We start from the raw sequence: 9,118 nt of genomic DNA, 5'->3' as shown, positions 1-9,118 counted from the left end.
GGTGCGCATTGTATGGGTGTGCAACATTACATTCACTAGTAAGAGTGAGAAAAACATCGCGGGGTGGTGTGCATTGTATGGGTGTGTATCATTAAATTCACTAATAGGTGTGAGAAAAACATCACGGCGTGGTGTGAATCGGAGGGTCTGAATTAGGTTAGGCAGTGAGTGGCAATGTAGGATGGAGAAAAGCACCGCGGGATAGTCAGCATGTGGAGGTCAGGAAACATGCAGTGGCAATGTAGGACAGGTTTCTGAAAAACGTCGCGGGGTGGTGCGCATTTTATGGGTGTGAAACATTTTTCACTCGTAGGAGTGAGAAAAACATCGCTGGGTGGTGAGCATTGCATGGTTGTGTAACATTACATTCACTAGTAGGAGTGAGAAAAACATCACGGCGTGGTGTGAATCGGAGGGTCTGAATTAGGTTAGGCAGTGAGTGGCAATGTAGGATGGAGAAAAGCACCATGGGGTGGTCAGCATGGGGACGTCAGGAAACATGCAGTGGCAATATAGGATAGGTTTCTGAAAAACATCGCGGGGATTTGCGCATTGTATGGGTGGTAACATTACATTCACTAGTAGGAGTGAGAAAAACATCGCGGGGTGGTGTGAATCGGAGGGTCAGAATTAGGATAGGCAGTGAGTGGCAATGTAGGATGGAGAAAGGCACCGCGGGTGGTCAGCATGGGGAGGTCAGGAAACATGCAGTGGCAATGTAGGATAGGTTTCTGAAAAACATCGCGGGGTGGTGCGCATTGTATGGGTGAGCATCATTACATTCACTAGTAGGAGTGAGAAAAACATCGCGGGGTGGTGTGCATTGTATGGGTGTGTATCATTAAATTCACTAGTAGGAGTGAGAAAAACATCACAGCGTGGTGTTAATCGGAGGGTCTGAATTAGGTTAGGCAGTGAGTGGCAATGTAGGATGGAGAAAAGCACCGCGGGATAGTCAGCATGTGCAGGTCAGGAAACATGCAGTGGCAATATAGGATAGGTTTCTGAAAAACGTCGCGGGGTGCTGCGCATTTTATGGGTGTGTAACTTTTTTCACTCGTAGGACTGAGAAAAACATCGCTGGGTGGTGAGCATTGCATGGTTGTGTAACATTACATTCACTAGTAGGAGTGAGAAAAACATCACGGCGTCGTGTGAATCGGAGGGTCTGAATTAGGTTAGGCAGTGAGTGGCAATGTAGGATGGAGAAAACCACCATGGGGAGGTCAGCATGGGGACGTCAGGAAACATGCAGTGGCAATGTAGGATAGGTTTCTGAAAAACATCGCGGGGATTTGCGCATTGTATGGGTGGTAACATTACATTCACTAGTAGGAGTGAGAAAAACATCGCAGGGTGGTGCGCATTGTGTGGGTGTGTAACATTACATTCACTAGTAGGAGTGAGAAAAACATCACGGGGTGGTGTGAATCTGAGGGTCTGAATTAGGATAGGCAGTGAGTGGCAATGTAGGATGGAGAAAAGCACCGCGGGGTGGTCAGCATGGGTTGGTCAGGAAACATGCAGTGGCAATGTAGGATAGGTTTCTGAAAAACATCGCGGGGTGGTGCGCATTGTATGGGTGTGTAACATTGCATTCACTAGTAGGAATGAGAAAAACCACAGGGTGGTGTGAATCGGAGGGACTGAATTAGGATAGGCAGTGAGTGGCAATGTAGGATGCAGAAAAGCACCGTGGGGTGGTCAGCATGGGGACGTCAGGAAACATGCAGTGGCAAAGTAGGATACGTTTCTGAAAAACATCGCGGGGATTTGCGCATTGTATGGGTGTGTAACATTACATTCACTAGTAGGAGTGAGAAAAACATCGCGGGGTGGTGCGCATTGTATGGGTGTGTAACATTACATTCATTAGTCGGACTGAGAAAAACCACACAGGGTGGTGTGAATCGGAGGGTCTGAATTAGGTTAGGCCATGTGAGTGGCAATGTAAGATGGAGAAAAGCACCGCGCGGTCGTCATCATGGGAAGGTCAGGAAACATGCAGTGGCAATGTATGATAGGTTTCTGAAAAATATCGCGGGTTGGTGCGCATTGTATGGGTGTGTAACATTACATTCACTAGTAGGAGTGAGAAAAACATCGCGGGTGGTGTGAATCGGAGGGGCTGAATTAGGATAGGCAGTGAGTGGCAATGTAGGATGGAGAAAAGCACCGCGGGGTGGTCAGCATGGGGAGGTCAGGAAACATGCATGGCAATGTAGGATAGGTTTCTGAACAACATCGTGGTATGCTGCGCATTGTATGGGTGTGTAACATTACATTCACTAGTAGGACTGAGAAAAACATCGCGGGGTTGTGCGCATTGCATGGGTGTGTAACATTACATTCACTAGTAGGAGTGAGAAAAACATCGCGGGGTGGTGTGAATTGGAGGGTCTGAATTAGGATAGGGAGTGAGTGGCAATGTAGGATGGAGAAAAACACCGCGGGGTGGTCAGCATAGGGAGGGCAGGAAACATGCAGTGGCAATGTAGGATAGGTTTCTGAAAAACATCGCGTGGTGGTGTGCATTGTATGGGTGTGTAACATTACATTCGCTAGTAGGAGTGAGAAAAAAATCACGGGCTGGTGTGAATTGGAGGGTCTGAATTAGGATAGGCCGTCAGTGGCAATGTAGGATGGAGAAAAGCACCGAGGGGTGGTCAGCATGAGGAGGTCAGGAAACATGCAGTGGCAATGTAGGATAAAAAACATCGCTGGGTGGTGTGCATTGTATAGGTGTGTAACATTACATTCACTAGTAGGAGTGAGAAAAACATCGTGGGGTGGTGTGAATCGGAGGGTCTGAATTAGGATAGGCCATGTGAGTGGCAATGTAAGATGGAGAAAAGCACCGCGCGGTCGTCATCATGGGAAGGTCAGGAAACATGCAGTGGCAATGTAGGATAGGTTTCTGAAAAACATCGCAGGGTGGTGCGCATTTTATGGGTGTGTAACATTACATTCACTCGTAGGAGTGAGAAAAACACCGCGGGGTGGTGCGCATTGTATGTGTGTGTAACATTACATTCACTAGTAGGAGTGAGAAAAACATCGCGGGGTGGTGTGAATTGGAGGGTCTGAATTAGGATAGGGAGTGAGTGGAAATGTAGGATGGAGAAAAGCACCGCGGGGTGGTCAGCATGGGGAGGTCATGAAACATGCAGTGGCAATGTAGGATACGTTTCTGAAAAACATCGCGGGGTGGTGCGCATTGTGTGGGTGTGTAACAGTACATTCACTAGTAGGAGTGAGAAAAACATCGCGGAGTGGTGTGAATTGGAGGGTCTGAATTAGGATAGGCAGTGAGTGGCAATGTACGATGGAGAAAAGCACCGCGGGGTGGTCAGCATGGGGAAGTCAGGAAACATGCAGTGGCAATGTAGGATAGGTTTCTGAAAAACATCGCGGGGTGGTGCGCATTGTATGGGTGTGTAACATTACATTCACTCGTAGGAGTGAGAAAATCATCGCATGTGTTGCGCATTGTATGTGTGTGTAACATTACATTCACCAGTAGGAGTGAGAAAAAGATCACGGGGTGGTGTGAATTGGAGGCGCTGAATTAGGATAGGCAGTGAGTGGCAATGTAGGATGGAGAAAAACACCGCGGGGTGGTCAGCATGGGGAGGTCAGGAAACATGCAGTGGCAATGTAGGATAGGTTTCTAAAAAACATCGCGGGGTGGTGCGCATTGTATGTTTGTGTAACATTACACTCACTAGTAGGAGTGAGAAAAACATCACGGGTGGTGTGAATCGGAGGGTCTGAATAAGGATAGGCAGTGAATGGCAAGGTAGGATGGAGAAAAGCAACGCGGGGTGGTCAGCATGGGGAAGTCAGGAAACATGCAGTGGCAATGTAGGATAAGTTTCTGAAAAACATCGCGGGTTGGTGCGCATTGTATGGTTGTGTAACCTTACATTCACTAGTAGGAGTGAGAAAAACATCATGGGGTGGTGTGAAACATAGGATCTGAATTAGGATAGGCAGTGAGTGGCAACGTAGGATGGAGAAAAGCACCACGGGATGGTCAGCATGGGGAGGTAAGGAAACATGCAGTGGCAAGGTAGGATAGGATTCTAAAAAACATCGAGGGGCGGTGCGCATTGCATGGGTGTGTAACATTACATTCACCACTAGGAGTGAGAAAAACATCACGGGGTGGTGTGAATCGGAGGGTCTGAATTAGGATAGGCCGTGAATGGCAATGTAGGATGGAGAAAAGCACCGCAGCGTGGTCAGCAGGGGGAGGTCAGGAAACAGGCAGTGGCAATGTAGGATAGGTTTCTGAAAAACATCGCGGAGTCGTGCGCATTGTATGGGTGTGTAACATTACATTCGCTAGTAGAAGTGAGAAAAACATCACGGGGTGGTGTGAATCGGATGGTCTGAATTAGGATAGGCAGTGAGTGCCATGTAGGATGGAGAAAAAGCACCGCGGGGTGGTCAGCATGGGGAGGTCAGGAAACATGCAGTAGCAATGTTGAATAGTTTTGTGAAAAACTTCGCTGGGTGGTGCGCATTCTATGGGTGTGTAACATTACATTCACTAGTAGGAGTGATAAAAACATCACGGGGTGTTGTGAATCGGAGGGTCTGAATTAGGATAGGCAGTGAGTGGCAATGTAGGATGGAGAAAACATCACGGGATGGTGAGCATGGGGAGGTCAGGAAACATGCAGTGGAAAGGTAGGATAGGATTCTATAAAACAAAGAGGGGTGGTGCGCATTGTATGGGTGTGTAACTTTACATTCACCACTAGGAGTGAGAAAAACATCACGTGGTGGTGTGAATCATAGGATCTTTATTACCATAGGCAGAGAGTGGCAATGTAGGATGGAGAAAAGCACCACGGGGTGGTCAGCATGGGGAGGTCAGGAAACATGCAGTGGCAATGTAGGATAGGTTTCTGAAAAACATCGCAGCATGGTGCGCATTGTATGGGTGTGTAACATTACATGCACTAGTAGGAGTGAGAAAAACATCACGGTGTGGTGTGAAGCGGAGGGTCTGAATTAGGATACGCAGTGAGTGGCAATGTAGGTTGGAGAAAAGCATCGCGGGGTGGTCAGCACGGGGAGGTCAGGAAACATGCAGTGGCAATGTAGGATAGGTTTCTGAAAAACATCGTGGAGTGGTGCACATTGTATGGGTGTGTAACTTTACATTCACTAGTAGGATTGAGATAAATATCACGGGGTGGTGTGAATCGGAGGGTCTGAATTAGGATAGGCAGTGAGTGGCAATGTTGGATGGAGAAAAGCACCGCAGCGTGGTCAGCAGGGGGAGGTCAGGACATAGGCAGTGGCAATGTAGGATAGGTTTCTGAAAAACATCGCGGGGTGGTGCGCATTGTGTGGGTGTGTAACATTACATTCACTAGTAGGAGTGAGAAAAACATCGCGGAGTGGTGTGAATTGGAGGGTCTGAATTAGGATAGGCAGTGAGTGGCAATGTAGGATGGAGAAAAGCACCGCGGCGTGGTCAGCATCGGGAGGTCAGGAAACATGCAGTGGCAATTTGGATAGTTTTCTGAAAAACATCGCGGGGTGGTGTGCATTGTATGGGTGTGTAATATTATTTCCACCAGTAGGAGTGAAAAAAACATCGCAGGGTGGTGTGAATCGGAGGGTCAGAATTAGGATAGGCAGTCAGTTGCAATGTAGGATGGAGAAAAGCACCGCAGGCTGGTCAGGATGGTGAGGTCAGGAAACATGCAGTGGCAATGTAGGATAGGTTTCTGAAAAACATCGTGGGGTGGTGCGCATTGTATGGGTGTGTAACATTACATTCACTAGTAGGAGTGAGAAAAACATCACGCGTGGTGTGAATCGGAGGGTCTGAATTAGGTTAGGCAGTGAGTGGCAGTGTAGGATGGAGAAAATTACCGCGGGGTGGTCCGCATTGTGACGTCAGGAAACATGCAGTGGCAATGTAGGATAGTTTTCTGAAAAACATCGTGGGGTGGTGCGCATTGTATGGGTGTGTAACATTACATTCACTAGTAGGACTGAGAAAAACCACACGGGGTGGTGTGAATCGGAGAGTCTGAATTAGGATAGGCAGTGAGTGGCAATGTAGGATGTAGAAAAGCACCGCGGGGTGGTCAGCATCTGGACGTCAGGAAACATGCAGTAGCAATGTAGGATAAGTTGCTAAAAAACATCGTGGGGAGTTGCGCATTGTATGGGTGTGTAACATTACATTCACTAGTAGGAGTGAGAAAAACATGACGGGATGGTGTGAATCGGAGGTTCTAAATTAGGATAGGCAGTGAGTGGCAATGTAGGATGGAGAAAAGCACGGCGGGGTGGTCAGCATGGCGAGGTCAGGAAACATGCAGTGGCAATGTAGGATACTTTTCTGAAAAACATCGCGGGGTGGTGCGCATTGTATGTGTGTGTAACATTACATTCACTCATAGGAGTGAGAAAAATATCGCGGGGTGGTGCGCATTGTATGGGTGTGTAACATTACATTCACTAGTAGGACTGAGAAAAACCACACGGGGTGGTGTGAATCGGAGGGTCAGAATTAGGATAGGCAGTGGGTGGCAATGTAGGATGGAGAAAAGCACCGCGGGGTGGTCAGCATGGGGAGGTCAGCAAACATGCAGTGGCAATGAGTATAGGTTTCCCAAAAACATCGCGGGATGGTGTGCATTGTATGGGTGTGTAACATTACATTCACTCGTAGGAGTGAGAAAAACATCGCGGGGTGGTGCGCATTGTATGGCTGTGCAATATTACATTCACTAGTAAGAGTGAGAAAAACATCGCGGGGTGGTGTGAATCGGAGGGTCTGAATTAGGATAGGCAGTCAGTGGCAATGTAGGATTGAGAAAAGCACCACGGGGTGGTCAGCATGGGGAGGTCAGGAAACATGCAGTGGCAATGTAGGCGAGGTTTCTGAAAAACATCGCGGGTTGGTGCGCATTGTATGGGTGTTTAAATTTACATTCACTAGTAGGAGTGAGAAAAACATCGCGGGGTGGTGTGAATCGGAGGGTCAGAATTTGGATAGGCAGTGAGTGGCAATGTAGGATGGAGAAAAGCACCGCGGGGTGGTCAGCATGGGGAGGTCAGGAAAGATGCAGTGGCAATGTAGGATAGGTTTCTGAAAAACATCGCGGGGTGGTCCGCATTGTATGGGTGTGTAACCTTACTTTCACTAGTAGGAGTGAGAAAAACATCGCGGGGTGGTATGAATCGGAGGGTCATAATTAGGATAGGCAGTGAGTGGCAATGTAGGATGGAGGAAAGCACTGCGGGGTGTTCAGCATGGGGAGGTGAGGAAACATGCTGTGGCAATGTAGGATAGGTTTCTGAAAAACATCGCGGGGTGGTGCGCATTGTATGGGTGTGTAACATTATATTCACAAGTAGGAGTGAGAAAAACATCGCAGGGTGGTGCGCATTGTATGGGTTTGTATCATTACATTCACTAGTAGGAGAGAGAAAAACATCACGGGGTGGTGTGAATCAGAGGGTGTGAATTAGGTTAGGCAGTGAGTGGCAATGTAGAATGGAGAAAAGCACCACTGGGTGGTCAGCATGAGGAGGTCAGGAAACATGCAGTGACAATGTAGGATAGGTTTCTGAAAAACATCGCGGGGCGGTGCGCATTGTATGGGTGTGTAACATTACATTCACTAGTAGGAGTGAGAAAAACATCACGTGCTGGTGTGAATCGGAGGGTCTGAATTAGGATAAGCAGTAGATGGCAATGTAGGATGGAGAAAAGCACCGCGGGCTGGTCAGCATGGGGAGGTCAAGAAACATGCAGTGGCAATGTAATATAGGTTTCTGAAAAACATCACGGGGTGCTGCGCATTGTATGGGTGTGTAACATTACATTCACTAGTAGGAGTGAGAAAAACATCGCGAGGCGGTGTGAATCGGAGGGTCTGAATTAGAATAGGCAGTGAATGGCAATGTAGGATGGAGAAAAGCACTGCGGGGTGGACAGCATGGGGAGGTGAGGAAACATGCAGTGGCAATGTACGACAGGTTTCTGAAAAACATCGCAGGGTGTTGCAAATTGTATGGGTGTGTAATATTACATTCACTAGTAGGCGTGAGGAAAACATCACGGGGTGGTGTGAATCGGAGGGTCTGAATTATGATAGGCAGTGAGTGGCAATGTAGGATGGAGAAAAGCACCGCGGGGTGGTCAGCATGAGGAGGTCAGGAAACATGCAGTGGCAATGTAGGATACGTTTCTGAAAAACATCTCTGGGTGGTGCGCATTGAATGGGTGTGTAACATTACTTTCACTCGTAGGAGTGAGAAACACATCGCGGGGTGGTGCGCATTGTATGTGTGTAACATTACATTCACTAGTAGGAGTGAGAAAAATATCGCGGGGTGGTGTGAATCGGAGGGTCAGAATTAGAATAGGCAGTCAGTGGCAATGTAGGATGGAGAAAAGCACCGCGGGGTGGTCAGCATGGGGATGTCAGGAAAGATGCAGTGGCAATATAGGATAGGTTTCTGAAAAACATCGCGACGTGGTGCGCATTGTATGGGTGTGTAACATTACATTCACTAGTAGGAGTGAGAAAAACATCGCGGGGTGGCGTGCATCGGAGTGTCTGAATTAGGATAGGCAGTGAGTAGCAATGTAGGATGGAGAAAAGCACCGCGGGGTGGTAAGCATGAGGAGGTCAGGAAACATGCAGTGGCAATGTAGGATAGGTTTCTGAAAAACATCGCGGGGTTGTGCGAATTGTATGGGTGTGTAAATTTACATTCACTAGTAGGAGTGAGAAAAACTTCGCAGGGTGGTGTGAATCGGAGGGGCTGAATTAGGATAGGCATTGAGTGGCCATGTAGGATGGAGAAAAGCACCACGGGTTGGTCAGCATGGGGAGGTCAGGATACATGCAGTGCCTTGTAGGGTAGGTTTCTGAAAAACATCGTGGGGTGGTGTGCATTGTATGGGTGTGTAACATTACTTTCACTAGTAGGAGTGAGAAAAACATCGCTGGGTGGTGTGAATTGGAGGGTCTAAATTAGGATAGGCAGTGAGTGGCAGTGTAGGATGGAAAAAAGCACCGCGGGGTGGTCAGCATGGGGAGGTCATGAAACATGCAGTGGCAATGAAGGATAG

The sequence above is a fragment of the Cavia porcellus genome, unplaced genomic scaffold (assembly GCF_034190915.1).
Source record: "Cavia porcellus strain 051 isolate PalLab524CR breed Dunkin Hartley unplaced genomic scaffold, mCavPor4.1 scaffold_8, whole genome shotgun sequence".
Taxonomy (NCBI): domain Eukaryota; kingdom Metazoa; phylum Chordata; class Mammalia; order Rodentia; family Caviidae; genus Cavia; species Cavia porcellus.
The sequence above is the reverse complement of the archived record's forward strand: the minus strand, read 5'-3'. Positions refer to the sequence as shown.